This window comes from Prinia subflava, chromosome 12 (assembly GCF_021018805.1).
Source record: "Prinia subflava isolate CZ2003 ecotype Zambia chromosome 12, Cam_Psub_1.2, whole genome shotgun sequence".
In the NCBI taxonomy this organism is placed as follows: domain Eukaryota; kingdom Metazoa; phylum Chordata; class Aves; order Passeriformes; family Cisticolidae; genus Prinia; species Prinia subflava.
Window position 1 is genome coordinate 4168081 of NC_086258.1, and position 16847 is coordinate 4184927.

The following is a 16847-nucleotide window of genomic DNA, read 5'->3' on the forward strand; positions in this document are numbered from 1 at the left end:
GTGCTACTTCATGAGCTTTTACCCCCTTTTAGGGCAAAACATTGATATTTATTTGTCTGTTTATTTATTCTCTGCCAGTTTGTCATATGCCAGCACATCCCTTGGGATACACAAACCGTTCTCTTTCTCCTTGGACCACTCTGGTCTGGCAGAAGAGGCTGTTCTTTTCTCCAGGCCAGCAGCTCCTAATTTGACAAAGCTTCTCCTACTCTGTGTTAGTTTATTTTTATTCCCCACACCAAGGTGGGGCCTCCTGCAGCTGCCTGCCCAATTCCAGCTGGCCTTACACACACACAAGTTTTGCTCTCCTGCTGGCAAATCTTCTATTTCCACTTTCTGACCTGTGTCCGGAAGGTACCAAGTCCTCCCTCTGGGTGTCCCTCAGGGGGACAAGGAAAGCATTTTTATAGCTACTGTGGAACTGAGACAGTCTTTATCCAAGGCCATATGGAAGTTGGTAGAAGAGTCTGTGCAGAATTGGTGCCCCACATCCTCTGCCCTGTGGGTCAGTCCTAATTTTGAATACAAATTTTGAATTTGTACAGGTTCCTGCCTCAGCTCACTTTGTCACACCTCAGTACTGTGTAGTCAAAATTCCTCTCTGTGCTTGCTTCCATCCCGTTCTTCACCATTTGAAGCTTCCCTGCCTCACTGCACTGCTGGTCCCTCAGCTGTCCCTGCTCTGCTGTGTCCAGAGCTCTGAAACTCCTCTCTCTGTCCGAGGAGTCTGTCTGCTCACATTTGAACACACACCACTCACGTTAAGCAGCAGATCAATCCTGCATTCCCTGTGCTAACGTGGCATCTGGGAATGTCTCTGGAGCCCACAGTGAGGGTTACAGCTTCCCCCTTGACCTGTGAATTTGCTCCTGCTGTGGGGACTGAGCACTGGTCCCTCATCCACTAAAAGAAGATTTCAGCCTCATTTTTCACTTGCAGTGACCAGAATGACCAATCTGCTGCCTGCTGAGGAGCAAAAGGTCAGGCCAAGTCCACTTTGTGGCTACTTGTTTTTCTCCACAGTGACCAATTTCAGGCAGTAATAGAAGCATCAATAATGTCTCTGTCTTCCCTGACTGCTTCGTTTCTTCTTTTTCTTTTTCCCTATTGATTGAAATATTGCAGCCTCCATTTGTCAGCTGGGCCCCTGTGAGGCAGGCTGAGGCACTCACACACAGCTCCTGCCTTCCTCAGGGATGTGAGGAGCTCCACTGATTTGGGATTGTGGAAATGGTGGCCAGAGAATGCCACTTGTGCTCTCCTTGGCTTGGGCTCTTCTGTGGCTGAGCTTTTGGTGCTCTGGGGAGTCACCTGGCAGCTGGAATTGTTCTCTTGTGTTTGCATGTTGAGAAGAACAAAGGAAAGGCTCCTCCAGAGTTTTCTCAGAGCAGAGGAAAAGCCTTCTCCTCTCCCAGGGCTGATCCCTGTCCCAGTTCCTGCTGCCAGGGCTGCAGGTGAAGCTGAGCAAGCAGGAACCTTAAGGACAGGAGCTGTGTGGCACACGTGTCCCCAGAGCCACCCCAGCTGTGTCCCTGCTCAGCTCCATGTGCAGAACCATCCATCCTGTAGGAATTCTGTGGAAAACAAGTCTTCCTTCCATCTACCTGGGGAGAAAAAGACCCAAAAACCCAAAGCCAACAACCACCACCAAAAAAACCCAAAAATCCCAAACCAGCAGGGAGCTTCATCAGAGGTCTTGCTTCTTCCCTGAGGCTGGGTCAGGCCTACCAGGATCCCTCAGCCAGGATTTTTGTTGGATTTCACAGCTCCCTTTTCTCAGGATAAGTTAAAGTTCAGCACTGCTGCACCTCCAGCCTGGGACTTGTGATTTTTGAGCTGTCACCCCATATAATTTCTTCTTGCACCATGGGAAGGTGACACATTTATTTCAGTTTTTACCAGGCAGATCCTGTGTTGTGTGGAGTCAGGCTCTGTTTCTGGCTGTTTTCCTGCAATTCTACTTCCAATTTCTAATTGGAAATTAGAATTGATTTCAATTTCTAATTCCAATTTCTCATTACCCACTTTGTAACTGCACCCACAGCCTGTCCCACCCCACCACAGACCCCAATGGCATCTAATTGTCATGGGATTGAGTTTGGGTGGTGTAAAACCATCCCATCCCATCAGAACCCTCCTCTGGAATACAGCTCCTTGCAAATCCTGCTTGCTGCTGACAGCTGAAAACTGGATGGAATTTGGTGGTTTTAAACAAATCTGTTTCTGTGAGCACAGGCTTTTGACTGCAAGGGCTTTGTAGTTTAAAACTGCTGAAGTTAATTGATATTCAGGAGTGATTATTCAATGGTAATGCATTCATAAACAATGTCACTGCTCGTTTGAAAAATTAAAACATTAATTTAAATCAAACTGTAAACAAGGGAAAGATGTTGTGTGAGTGAGGATTGAGAAGGCCCTGCAGAGCATTTGACTGCAGTGATATTGTACCTATATCCACATGGGACTTGTGCATTTTTAAATCAGGAGACTGAAAACCATTTCAGGCCCTATTTTCTACCCCTGTTTTTTTTCACTTTACTAAGAGGAGATAATACTCAGTGGTCACTGACTCTTCAGAAACCTTTGTCAACAATCTTCTCCATCAAACATCTCATCTGGCTGGGACATTTGACCATCCAAGCTGGGATGGGATGGCACTCCCACCCCATGTAATTCTTGCTGTGATTAAAATCAACTCATTTGGGCATGGAAAAAAAAAAATACAACTGCCTGTTTCCACAATCTTGCCTTATATCACTTCCAACAGGAAAGGTTTCTTGGTCAGAGTGTGGCATTTGCTGAGACATTTCCCTGTCCTAATAAATCCCTGCTTTATAGATAGATGAGACAGGTTATAAGCCTGGGTCAATAAGGGAGGCTACAGAAGTACACAGAGCAGTGAGTTAAATCTTGGGTGACCTGGGTTCAGGATTCTGCACTGCTACAGACCTCTCTAATCTTGAATAAGTCACCTCTTCTCTCCTGTTTTTCCCTGTAACTGGGGTCTGTCAACGCTCTCTTGCATCATGGGATTTTCAGAGTATAAAAAATACTCCAAAATTGTGGAGGCAGTCAACGCAGGGGTAATGAGGGTCATCTAAATGCCACACTTAGATAAGTAAGGATGATTATTTCCCATCTCCCTTATCCCTGCATGATAAAAATGTTTCCAGAAATCATTATATACAACACATGAGCAAGAAGCAGCAGGGGAGTAGTTCCCTGTCCTCAGCTATTTTCTACATGTGGATGAGGTATATTTTTGGAGGGGGGTGATTATTTAATCCCTGAGCCTTTTCTTGACGCATTGGTAAATAGAGTACATTTTCACAAGTTTGTTCATCATGCCACCCCAGTAATATTAGCAAGTAAAATATATAAAGTTATTTGTGGTGAGTGAGAATCAAATCTCCTCTCAGGGATTACTGGCTACAGAAGAGGCAGAATGACTTCAATCCTGTCCAGCACAGAGAATTCCCAGTAGTTTCAATGTTGGTCTTTTGTTTTCCAGAAGTTTACCTTGGGTTCCCTGCGGATCGCAGCAAACTTGATTTGGTGCAATCTGATCCCTGACATTTCTTCTAACACAGTCTCTCTGTCAGATAGGAATCCCATTTTTGTTTTGTTTTGTTTTCCTTATGAGTGCAAATCAAGGGGATTGTTCCTTAAAATGAATGAGAAAACTTGAGATACCTAAATCAGCTTTCTTTATGTGGCAAAACCTATTTATTATTTATTGGTAGAAAAATATAAGAAGCAGAACTCCTAGGCTCTATCTTTAGCAGCAAATGACCAATTTTACATTGTGTCCTTTCATGCCTCAGTTTCCCAGTGTTCAGAAAACCATAATTAATTTTTAAGGCAAGATATGCCCTATCTATGCAGTTCTATATTCCATTATGCTTGGTATAACCATTAAATTATTTTTTTTTAAAGCAAATGATTTAAAACTGATAGTAAGAAATACTTCTCCTACACAGCACATAATTAACACGTGGCACTCAATGCCACAGACGTTATTGAAGCTGAGAGCCTTGGAGGATTCACAAAAGGATTAGAGATTCATATGAATAATGGGAAATTCTATTAGAGAAAATAAAAAATGCATGAAGGATGGAGGACGTCATGCTTTGGGGTTATAAAGCAGCTGCTAATTGAGGACAGAGACGTGCTGGGTGCACAGGACATCCTGGGATGGTTCTCCACAGGGTTTCTGGGGCAGGACAGCAAAGCTGGGCTGCTGGAGGGGTTGCAGGGCTGCCTGAACCTCTGCCCTCTTTCAGTGAGGCAGCTCCTGTCTGAAGGCAACAATAAAAATAAGTCCCAGAACCAGCTGTGGCTGGGCCATCGTGGTCTGGTAGCCCATGGCACAGTGGGACTGGGATTGCCTCCAGCTGGCCCTGACCTTCCAGCTGTGCAGGGAGGTCTCAGGGGCACCACAAGCTCCAGTGCAGGACAGTGTCCCATGTAGCCCTGATTTCATGTCTGAGATGTTTTGGGTTGTGAAATTTCTTTCCCAGGTGATTTGCTGTAAACAAAAAGAGATGTTTTGTTAACTGCATCTTTGTTATTCATTCCTTTTAGAGGAGGGACTTCTTGCTGGCCCTCTGGTTTAACCAGTGTGGTTGAAGAGGTGTTAACTTTGCCCATCCAATCATACTGGTCTCTGTAAATAGTATATAAAGAAATCACATTTTGAATAAATCTCTCTCTAGCCTTTTGATGATTCACAGAGTCAGTGTGTTTTATTTCCTGTCCTACAGCAACAGTCCCAGGCACCTCAGGACAGGTTTCAGCACAGGATCCCATCTTCCCCCTGTGTAACCCCACAAAACCCCCACAACTAGAATGTGAAAGCAGCACACAAAACAACACGGAGGCAGGAGGTCTGCAGTGAAAGGCTGCTCCCCAAAAAGAGCCCGAGCCCATTTCTTTCATTCATTTTTATATATTTGTGGGTCTGGTTATGGATTGGCTTCTGGGGTTACTACCCCTTCACCCCACTGGCCAGACCAGCTGCCAACCAACATTATTTTCAGGCTAGAAATATGTAAACAAAGGACAATGAACAAAACCAAGAAAGGTTGTTTATCTTCCAAAGTGTGAGAAAGTGAAAAACTGACTCTTAATATTGTACAGAAACTGAAGAACTGACTCCATCTTATAAGCAAGTAGAAGGCTTTAAAAAAATCTCAGAAAAATCAGGGCAACACCAGAACCCTCAAAGCTGAATCACACCCACCTGCTCAGTTGAAGTCATTCCTGTCCAGCCTCCACCTGCCTCCATACCCAGAGCCTTCCACAGACACCTTTGCAGAAGTCCTGGAGCCATTTAACAAACACCTCAGGTAGCTGCCCACATTTGCAGCTCCCGAGCAGGCAATTATAGTTCATCCAACCAAAGGCTTTCATTTGATCCAGCCTCAATTAGAAGCAAAGGCATTGCCTCATCTGCCTGAAGGTTCAGAAGTGTCCACAATTCCACTTAGATTATTGCTGTATTTCTGCAGCCTTTGATAGACTAAGATTGATTACAAAAAATAAGAAAAAAGAGTGACCTTCCTCAGGCTTTTCCAGTGGTTTTTTGGTTAGTATTTTATAATCACTGTTTAAGGGAGAAATTGCTCTCTGGTTATTAAGGTAAAAATTATCACCTTCTTTGACTAATAAAATCAATAAGGGCTCCTACCCTTTGAAAAGCCCAGAAACCTTCTCTCTCTTCATAATTAAACATTTCAACCTAATCTGGAGCAATAATAACCTTCAAAGTTTTATAAAATTCGTAATAATAATATCTTACAGAACACCTTTCTGCTCTGCAGGTTTCACAAACTGCAGCCCAGTCTGGGAAAGCATCTTTATTCATGGCTAGACTGGGATACACATGTCAGGTTTTAAGGAGGTTTTTTTTGTGGAGTTTCATCATCAGTGGTAAACAAATCCCTGCAGGATGTCTGATTGTTGCATTCCTGGAACAATTGAAGGGCTGTTGTTTCTGGGTTTGCTGTGTAGCAGCCAGGGGATATAATTTTTAATTGCTGGTGCCTGTAGTAGGGGATTTGCACTCACTGAGAGACCTCTGAGGGAATCATGGAATGGGTTGGGTGTGAAGGGAACTTACAGCTCGTCTAGTTCCAAACCCTGCCCTGGCCAGGGACACCTTCCACTGGACCAGATTGTTCAGAGCTCCATCCAGCCTGGCCATGGGCTTTTCCAGGGATGGGGCAACATGTGCCAGGGCCTCACCACCCTCACAGGGAAGAATTTTTTCCTGTTATCTCATCTAAACCTGCTCTTTGTCAGTTTGAAGCCATTCCCCCTTGTCCTGTCACTCCAGGCCCATAAACTGTCTCTCTATCTTTCTTTAGGTTCCTTTCAGGTACTGGAAGATCACAATCAGTTCACCCCTGAGCCTTCTCTTCTGCAGGCTGAACAATCCAAATTCCTCAGCCTTTCCTCACAGCAGAGCTGCCTCACCCCTCTGATAAACTTTGTGTCCTCCTCTGGGTTTTCTCCATCATCACCATGTCCCTCCTGTGCTGGGGACCCCAGAAAGGATCAGACTGTCACAGATATTGACATTTATAGCTAACTTCTATTAAAAAACATAATTTTTCAAAAGATTTTGCTTTTCATATGTGTGCTGGAACACAGTGGGCAGAAGCACTTTCTGATGTCCCTTGCTCCAGCAGGGTTAGCTGTGGATGTCGAGGGTCAGGGAGGATGAGAGCACCAAATATCTCTCCAGCCCAGCTGGAGTGTCAGTGTTCACTTGCACGGTGGTGGAAGGGGGATCAAACTCCCTAATCTCACACAGAGAGATACTGCTCCTGCCTCTCTAATTTCTGCTGTCCTTTTCTGGAGTTCCATTTATCAGGATTACTCGCTCCTCAGACAAGTTATCTCTGTCAGGCTTGAATGGCTGCTCTCCCGGGCACTGAGAGACATCCCAGCTAATTAACTATCATCCTACATTTGATGATGATGAGCATCCACTGAGAACCTTCCATCCCAGTGGATCTCTTGGAGCTCCACGTATTAAACAAACCTGCCTGTGCCAAGCCCAGGGATTTCCTCCTCACAAATGAGTGGTAACCAGTTTGGGGCTGAGTTTAGGAGCAGGCTGAGGAGCTGTGCCCCAGTTCCTGGCGAGGGGAAGGAGTGCCCTTCTGGAATGATTAACTTGTCTAGGAAAATGATGTCTCTGCAGGGATTTTATTTCACATGCAGCTGCCACCAGGAGCCCTGCGACAGAGCAGCAGATACAGTCTAGGCATCCCCTCTCAGCAGTGCCCATGTCTGGAACTCCTGCAGGTATCCTAGGTGTGTGTGTCAACTGATAATCAGGCAATCAGAACCCAAAATTCACCACTTTGATCTAATCTAACCCTTTCCTAGGCATAAACATTTCTAAACATGGGTGTTTTCTTATGAAAGAATGTCCTTTCAGTGCCTGTCCTTGAAACATCCTAGAGATTCCCAAGGGATGACCGGGCTATAAATAAATAACATTTATCCATTTCAATGAGGGATCTTAACCAGTGTTCTGTGGCCCTGAGCTGTGCTGTATGGGCAAGTCCTCTAACTTCTTTAGGCAACTTGGAAACACCTGTTTGGGGGCAAATCTGATCTCTAGAGGTTCCAGGTGTTCAGTTTTGCTTGGAGGTGGCTCTGGCTTTCAGCAACATCCTCAAATCCTGTAACATCCAAAATGCACATCAACATTTAGAAGAAAAAGTGAAAATCCCCGAGGCCTTTGTAGGCCCTCCCTTTCTCCCTCTGTGGGTGAAGACAATAATTTGTGCACAGGACCAATAGATGAAAGAGCTGCCTAAACACTGAGTGCTGTTGTGAGCAGGGTGTGAATGTTGCAGCCCCCCTGAAGGGGATGAAACTGTGCTGATTTCTGCTTTGGACTCAGGCCCTCTCCTATTTATTACTGTTATCATCTGAACCTGGGTTTCAGCTCTCCCCCATGTTTACTCGTCACTGACCTTATCACATCTCCTTTCATTTGCTTCTTATCTAAACAATTTACATTTCACCTCCTTGGAGCATTTTTTTTTTTCTGGATGAGACTCCTTTCATCTCTCATCATAATGTTCAATAATGACATTTCCATTTGCTTCCCTTTTCATGAGGCTTCTTTTTGAAAACAGGATCTGACCTCTTTCTTTGTATTCTCCCATCAGCCAAAAATCACATTGTGCATGAATTTAATTGACTTATTACATCTTGACAGAGTGTGGGTCCTTTAGGTTTGTGTGTGTTCTGTATGTTTGTTTGTTAATTCCTGGGTCTTTGAGAAGTAGATTATGCAATTTCCAGAGCTTATTTCCCATTACTATTGAATCTTTCAATTGAAATGAATTTCATTGTGAGATGGAAAATAGAATGAACTGAAAATTCAACTGAAAACATGTCAGTATTGTTGATACATGTGTTAGTGCTATTATAGACTTTATCAGCTTATTTTCTCTTCTGGGGCTGAGTAGGGAGGGGAAACATCAAATAAACAAAAGCAAGTCGAGTTTTTTTCCTTTCACTGAAAGAAATGTCTATATTACACTGAATAAAACCTTATTTGCCCTCTTTTGATGAACACGAAACCCACCTGATCCTGCTCTTCAGTCCTCAGATACAATGGAAAACTCCTCATTTCAAGAAATGTCCAGCATCACTTTTGTTTAGCAGCCTCCTGACCTGATGCAAACTGGCCCCTCACTGTCAATCCACAGGGAATGCCATCGACTTTTCCTGCAGACAATCCAGCCCCTTATGATTAAAAGTGCCACTGGTGTTGGTGGCACCCTGTGGCTCATGCCAGCAGGGCACTGCTGTGACACGTGACAACACAGGGAAAGGGCCAGTGGGCATAAAACCTATTTTCAGTGTTTAGTTGCACAAACAAAAGTTGCTTTGTTGCTGGGATCATGGCAAGGTGCAATATTTCCTGGGAAGCAGAGTGTGGTGGGGAGCTCAGGGGACTGCAGTCCCTCTCTCCTGTGCTGTACCCCAGAGAAGGGGATGTGTTACCACCGTCCCTTGTGTCTTCTCCTCTGACATTCCAGCAGTTCCTGCATTTATTTTGCCTTTTTGAGCATTTCTGGGCACTAAACAAGCATTTATAGAAGTAATCACAATGACTCCAGGATCCCATTCCTGCCTGGAAATGTGGAGTTTGGCTTATTTTCCCTGCGTACATTACTTAGCACTTATCAAACACTGAATTTAATTTGTCATCACTGAATTATTATCTCAGGAGTATTCTCTGATTCTCAATAGTCAGGTTCAGATTTGACTATGCTCAATTATTTTGTGTCTTCCAAAAACTTCATCTTCTTTCTATGAATCCTCTTTCTAGCCCATTTATGAACATATTAAATATGTTTATTCCTGGCTTTTTAGGTGATTTAACAAGAAAACTTCTCTCATCCCATGAGCTCAGACCTGCTTTAAGAGGTTTGAGAAGTTACCATGAGAGGTTTGTTTTGTTTTTTAATTTCTGAGCACTGCATTGACTAAATCATCCTTATTGATATATTCCTTAATCACTTAGAAGAGCCTGGAATGATTTGTGAGAGATGACTTCACTCTACCACTGCTGTATTGACTCTTCCCCAAGAATGATGTGCTGTCCGTGTGCTCACTAATTCTTTTTGGGTTAGTTTCTAATAATTTGGCCTGCTGCAGCAATCAGACCTGGTGATTTGGGCTCCAGAGAATTTTTTTTGGTATTTCTGAAGGCTGGGGTTATATTTGCCAGTTTTCCTTCTGGTGTGGAAATTTGTTTCCACTGATGTCAGGAGGTGGCTGGCATGACTCTGTGATGCCAGACAAGGAAGGATCAACATGGACTGGAATATCTTTATTTTAGGCTTTGAAATCTCCCATTTGTCACAATCTTTGTCTTCATCACCATTTTTAGGTTTTGGGGACAACCCTTCCAATCCCTGTATGGGGCTTTGTCACTGAGCCAGGTAAAAGTTTCATTTATGGAGTCTGAGCACGTTGGGATCATGTGAGGCTTTTGAAGGATAAAGTTTTGCCTGACAAGCTGGAGTCTGAACAAGCAGCACTTGTGCTCGAGGCTTCCTCCTGATGGGAAGAGAGGCAGAGCTGTGAGCAGCAGGAGATACAAGGGTCCTTCAAATCACAATCCTGCTTCAGTCCCTCTTCTTTCTGAATCATTTGTCCAGCAAACTCAAGAACCAAACAAATGTGGATTATCCTCCATGGAAGAGGATTTTACCTTTAGCTGGTATAAATCAGAACAACTCCAGGGAAGGTTTTTTTCCCCTGAGCTAAGGATCTGGCCACTTTCACACTATCCAGTTAGATCTGTGGATCAATAAAAAAATTTGAAATAGTATTTTTTTTCTCAAGTGACACAAATCCCACAGCTCTGTCAAAAAGCTTTGTATCATTCTAACAATCCCAGCCAGCCTTAAACTTGTGCTGTCCATCTGTCTTTAGGAGAGGTTTGTGTGTTTTTGATTGCTGGGTTTGTTTTAAGGCTGGCTCCCTCAATAAAATGCCCAGGTGGATCAAGGTATGGTACAAACCCAAGCCTGAGTATGGCCAGTTCAGAGGGGCATGATGATTTTCTTGGCAGTAAAATCCTCACTCCTGACATTAACTGAAGAACAAGGGCACAGCAAAAGGTTAAACCTGGCCCCACTCTTGTCTCTCTTGTGCTGGTTTGGTGGATAAATCGGGGACTGCTGCCTGCAGAGCTGTCCTGTCCCTTTCACCAGCATGTATTTCACTTCCAGCATTACATAAGCTTTTTTTTTTTTTCCTTTATATATTATATACCCCTTAAATAAGAAGCCAAGCCCTGCAAAATTGCTTTTCCCCACAGTCCAGGATCAGCCTCACCAGTCCTTCCTGCCCAGTTCTGCTTCTTTCCCAGCTGCTTTAAAGTCTCATCACTCCTGAGGAGAAAGCCTTAAATATTTCCAGTGACATTTCCTTGGCCTCCAGTGATTTAATATTATTAACCTGGTGTGTTATTAAAGTGACAGGAGGTGTCTCCCCTCTGCAGGTATATTTTCCTGAAAACTCATTTGAATTTTTATTACTTTATTCTGAGGGGCAGCTGGTGAAGCGCAGAAGGGGCAGGGAGGGCACAGGAGGGAAATGCACCTGGTTTGGGGGATGGAGATCTCCTCTGTATGTATATTACAGGTTTTGGTATAGCTTGTTCCACCAGAGTTTATTTCAGATTTAAGTGTATTCCTTAGTTGGAGCAGTCAAACTAAAGTATTTGCAAGAAAAATGTCTCCTTCCAGAGACTGCAGCCCATTTCAATGGCACAACCTGGGGGTAAATGGCCTTTTATGTCCTTTGCAAATCCCCAAAATTTTATGCTTTACCTATGTCTCAGTCCAGCTCTGCTTAAGTTTCATCTTTCAGTTGTTACTGTAGGAAGAAAATCTAATGTGCAGAGTGAAAAATCTATAAACTTAGGACAGTGGAGAAATAAAACCAGACTTTTAGCCAGCATAAATCAGTGGCTCTGAAATCACTGGAATGGAGCTGTATGAGTTCCCTCTTCCTGCACACTGAGTCCTCAGGGCTTGGTTTGTACAAAAATGAGGGGGAACCGATTTCGGCCACTCAAAAAAGAAAAAGTATCTCCATAGTGAGATCCCTGTTTAACAAAGGTCCATAGATTTTCAAGAATGTTTTGAAAACTGTCAGTTGTAAAGTGTTCTTTTTTGGTTCTAGAAGTGAAGGGAAAGATGAGATCCTTTTTAGCCACTCATCAAGAAAAGCCAGGTTATTAGATCTCCATCAGCTACTGACTGTTAGAACTTAATTTTTTCATGCTTTTTTCCTACTCTGCACAATCTATCATGGATAAGTTTTAAGGAAATTTGAGCAAATTCCAACATCTCCAAACTGAAACAGCCCCTTTGTGTTGCTCTCCAACAGGTATTTGGTTCAGTACTTTTCTCCAAGCCCATCTCTTTGCTTTGTTCACTAAAGGATGTCTCTCTGAAAGGTTATTTGAAGATATTTCCTTTGTCTCTGGCTTATCAGCTCCTTTCCATCTGCCTATCTCGGCAGCAGCACATTGGTATTTTAGACTGTTCACTAAAAACTTTGCAAGGTGAGAAACAATATCCAGTCCTGCCAGGGCTTCATTCTTAACCAAGGCATTCATGACTTTTCTGTCAGGCTATAAAACTGGTTTTGTAACAAAACCCTCCCATTCAGGTTTAGTTTTACCTTTTCCCTCTATATAATCTTCAAAATCACTTTAGAAAAATACTGTATCAAAAGCTGATATTAAACTCCTGAGTGCCTGGCAAATGATTCAAAGCAATGGCTCACACTGGGGTAAACCCAGAGATTTCTTTTGTAAAGTTCCACCTACATAATCTCTTAGAGGTAGATTTTTAGAGCTTACTATTTACTTTAGTCTGGAGACATTTTCTTGCTTTCATGGCTTATCTACTTCCTGTCCACCAGCCCTTTTAGATAGGCATGTTGCTGTTTTCCTACTCTTTAATCTTTTTCTCCTGCTCAGAAGTTGCCTTTGCTGTCACCCACCCCAAGGACAGGCAGACCACGAGCAGCTCTGCAGCTGAGGCTGGAGCAAAGGCTGGGATGCAGCCTGGGAGGGAAGGAAAACTGCTGGGAAAGGCAGGATGGGCAGGATTAGACATTAAGAAGGAATTGTTCCCTGTGAGGGTGGGCAGGCCCTGGCACAGGGTGCCCAGAGCAGCTGTGGCTGCCCCTGGATCCCTGGCAGTGCCCAAGGCCAGGCTGGACAGGGCTGGGAGCAGCCTGGGACAGTGGGAGGTGTCCCTGCCATGGCAGGGGTGGCACTGGGTGGGCTTGAAGATCCTTTTCAGCCCAGGCCATTCAGTGATGTCTGTAGGATCACAGAGCAGTGGGATGCTCTGCTGAAGTCTCTCTGCTAACGTGTCCCTGGGTTGCTGAGATCTCTAACTGGTGTTGTGACTCTCTGGCTTTGAAAGGATGCCTGACAGAAGCTGCTCTCTGGGACCTGTGTCACCTCCCTGCCCATCCTCCGTCCCTCACAGGGGCTGAGCTGCTCCTCTGCCAGGCCTCTGTGGGCAGCCAGGGCTCCAGCAGCATTCCTGACACTTGTTCTCTCTGGTCCACAGCAAATACTTCCCCATAGCCCATGGGATATCCAGCAGTGAAGCAAAGGCCATGTGGAGCTCTGTGGAGGAGCTGCGGCTGCACATCTGCAAGGTTTCCATGCAAGGACAGGCACAGGTTTCACAAACCTCACAACCCCAAATTCCTCTCAGAGTTCTGCTCAAAAACAAGTCCTGTGGGGGTCAGGGAGGGAACAACAGAAGCATGGTGTGATATTTTCCACAGTGTTTATGGAGCAGGCGTTGCTGATCTCTGGATCCACATGGGAAAGTTTTACCACCCATCTCAGTTATAGTGAGCTAAAACACAAAGCCCCCTACCCTTCCACCTGAAATAAGGTTTTTATCCCCCATAAAAAGCCATGAGGGTGTCTCTGCCTCCTGCACCAGTTTCTCCTGACTTATGCACAAACCTCCACATCATTGCAGGGTGTTATCATTTATTATTTCTGACTCAAGACTTCTCAGTCCTCATCACCTCAGAGCATGACTTGGTCCACAGCTCTTCAGAAAAGAGACAGAAGAGGGAGTGTTTAAAATTTATTCTTTTGTTTTATTTGTGTTTAAGGAGAGGTTACAAAGTGCTTTGTAGTCTGGTGGTGGGTTGTTTTGTTTTGTTTTGTTTTGGGGTTTTTTTGTTTGTTTGTTTTCCCAATTTGATTCAAACTCCTTTTCTAGTGAAAACTCTGACATTAAAAGAGAGATCCATTTCTATCAGAGTAAGTAACATCCATTAGTTGTTTACATCTTTAAAAATATTCTACATTTAAATAAATACCTTGCGATGCGCTGAAAAAAAAAGTCTTTACCGGGAAATTCTCATTTATTTTTAATGCTGAGACCCTAAAAATCCAGACTTTGAAAGGAACAAAGGACTGAGTGGAAGTAAAATGATCTGTGTTCTTTGTGAATCGATGTGATGCAAACATCAAGAAATCCCACAGCCAGTTCCAAACAGAGCTGTGCTGTTCTGTGCCATGTGCTCTCCAGGAGGCAGCTTTGCTTGGTTTGTATTTTCTTGTGTTTCCTGAGCTGTGAACGTGGGTCGCCGTGAGCCTGAGCTGGTGGCCCACAGCCCTTTTTTATCCTCTGTGGTTTTCCTCAGACCAGCAGCTCTGTGAGAGGGAACCACCCTTGGGGACTGGGACAGATCCTGTGGAGACTCCCAGACCTGGGAGCCCTCCCACCCCTGGGTGAGGGATAATTCTCCCACTGGGTGTCCCCGAGTCACCCTCTGGGTGAGGAGCTGTGACCTTCTGGGTGCCCTGGGTGGAGAGGTGTGTGTGGGTGCAGCTTTGGGGCGCAGTCCTTGTTCCTGTAGTTACACCAGCCCCAAGATGCTCACCAGACCTGTCACCCTTCCCTGTCACTGCCTCGCACCATGGCCACCCCGCTGTTCATTGCTTTGGTGGTGAATCAGTCTGAGTTTATCTGAGCAGTTGTTTCCATGTACCTCAGTGGCAATGAGTGTCTGCAGAGCAATCCTGTCCCTGCCATGCACAGGGAATTATTCCTCACCCCATCTCTTGCTCAGATACACAAATAACCACACACAGTTCAGGCACAGGGGCTGTGCATCCCCTCCCTGCTGATTTTCCCTCCACAGGCACACAGCAAATGCAGGATTTCCATCTCCTTGTGGCTCTCCCACACCTTATTCCCAGCCCTGAGCACAGACAAGCCGTTCCCACCCTCACCACTCCATCCTGGACACACTTTACCTGCAAACCCTTTTTCCAGACACAACCAGGTGCTGATTGCCCCCACCAGCCCCAAAAACCTCCCCTATCCTGCTTTCTCCCAGGTGCAGCCTCCCCAAGCACATCAGTGCCTCTGCCTGCTTCAAACACAGCACCTGCAACCCCCCAGCCACACTTTGCAGCCCCTCCTGCTTCTCTCCCTCAGCCCCCAGCCATCCCTGCAGCCCATGAAAGGGATTTTGGTGTCCCAAGGATGCTCCAGTCCCTTCCCAACCCCGCTGCTGTTACGTAAGGCTGGGTGCTGGGTGCACGAGCCATCCCCCAGCAGATAATGGATGCTGCATTTCCTACACTCCCTGTACTCCCAGTCTCCACATCAGTGCTTTGTAAAACCCTTTGGGATACTGGGAATGTGAAAGACACTATAAAAAACCCAAAGCCTATTCTATTCTAGAACAGTGCTTTTAAGTCCTTTTATCACAGAATGAGGCAAGGGTTGAATTGAGCCCAGAAATAGCAATTTAAAGTTTTCATGACAGACTAGAACAGTGTATGTTTGGTATATTTTAACATAATCTGAGAACACTAAGTGCACTAAAAGCATTCCACTTATTTGTGGGTGGGGATCTGGAAAGGAGGGGGAGAAATATACGTACTCGTTTTTTTCTTTGGGAGTGCATTTATTACAGAACCTGACAAAGATCTACCAGGAGGGCAGAAGGGAAGGGGTAGAAAAGCAGCCTCAGAAAGGTCTCTCACTGTATGGATTCCAGAAGATGGTGGCCTGCTTCAGCTGTTTGAGTGTGTGGAATTATTTAGGATATGATCTGCAAGAACAGAAGGGAGAAGGCTTTGAGTTCTAATAACCCACACCAAAGTTATGAGGTTCTGAGTTAAACACAGTCAGGGGTAGGATTGGCAAAGACCTGGCTGTCAGCAGGGGCAGGGGGTTCACCAGGGCATGGGGATCTAAGGGCAGGCAGTAGGAGATGGCACTGGAAAAATAAGAGCAGGCATCAGCCAATTCAGAATTCAGGCAGCTGCCTCCAGCAGCACACAGGGCATTGCAGTGGGATCCACGAAAAAGAATTAAAGGGGATCTGGAGTGTCAGGATTTTGTGTCCAAGCCCATTTCATATCCCCTCCCTTGTCATCCCAGGTCAGCTCTGAACACCAGACCAGCCCCCACCATGGCTGAATAATTCATTAACTGGACCTGTCAGACAAATCCAACACAGCCTGGAAGTACCTAGAATATCCCTCTCGTGCCACTGCCTCAAACTTTGCTGCCTTTACACATTCTGGCAAGAGTGAGTTTATACAGGTATCAATTTGGGGGTCTTTGCTGGAGGTATTCCCTAGTACCCACTCCAAATATGTGTATCCATAGAAACTTCCCAAGGAGAAAATGCTTGTGGGAAAGCCCCATTAGCTCTTGCTGAACTCACCAAGTTTAGTCTGATTTTAATCTGTTTAGTCTATTTGCTATTAGTGTAGCTCTAACTTTTAGAATCAAAACATTTTATGATACTGAGTCAGAGAGGCTTTGCTGAAGCCAAGACCATCAATGTGATTATCAGTTCAACTTGGAATCTCCCCAAATAATTAAATCAGGCTTATTTGATAAAACCTATTTTCCATAAAATCATGTTGACAGTCATTAATTCTATTCCTATCCCTTAATTCTTTATTAATTGGTTCCTCTATTAGCTCTTCCATTATTTTCACTGCATTTATGTCAGGATAAATTAGCAATCCAAAGTAACTTGTAATTCCATATAGTGAGTTTTATTTTTAATGTCACATTGTTATCAGACCATCCTGTTACCTGTAACTCTCATATTATTTATGACTATTTATGGGTTAGATATCTTCCAGACTGTCTCATGATTTTGATTTAAAGTACCCAGACTGGTCTACAATAGCTGTGGTTCATCTACTGATGAACTTAAATGATCTCTTCACCTTCTTTACCACCAGCAGTTTTCAGTTCAAAGGTGGTTTCCCA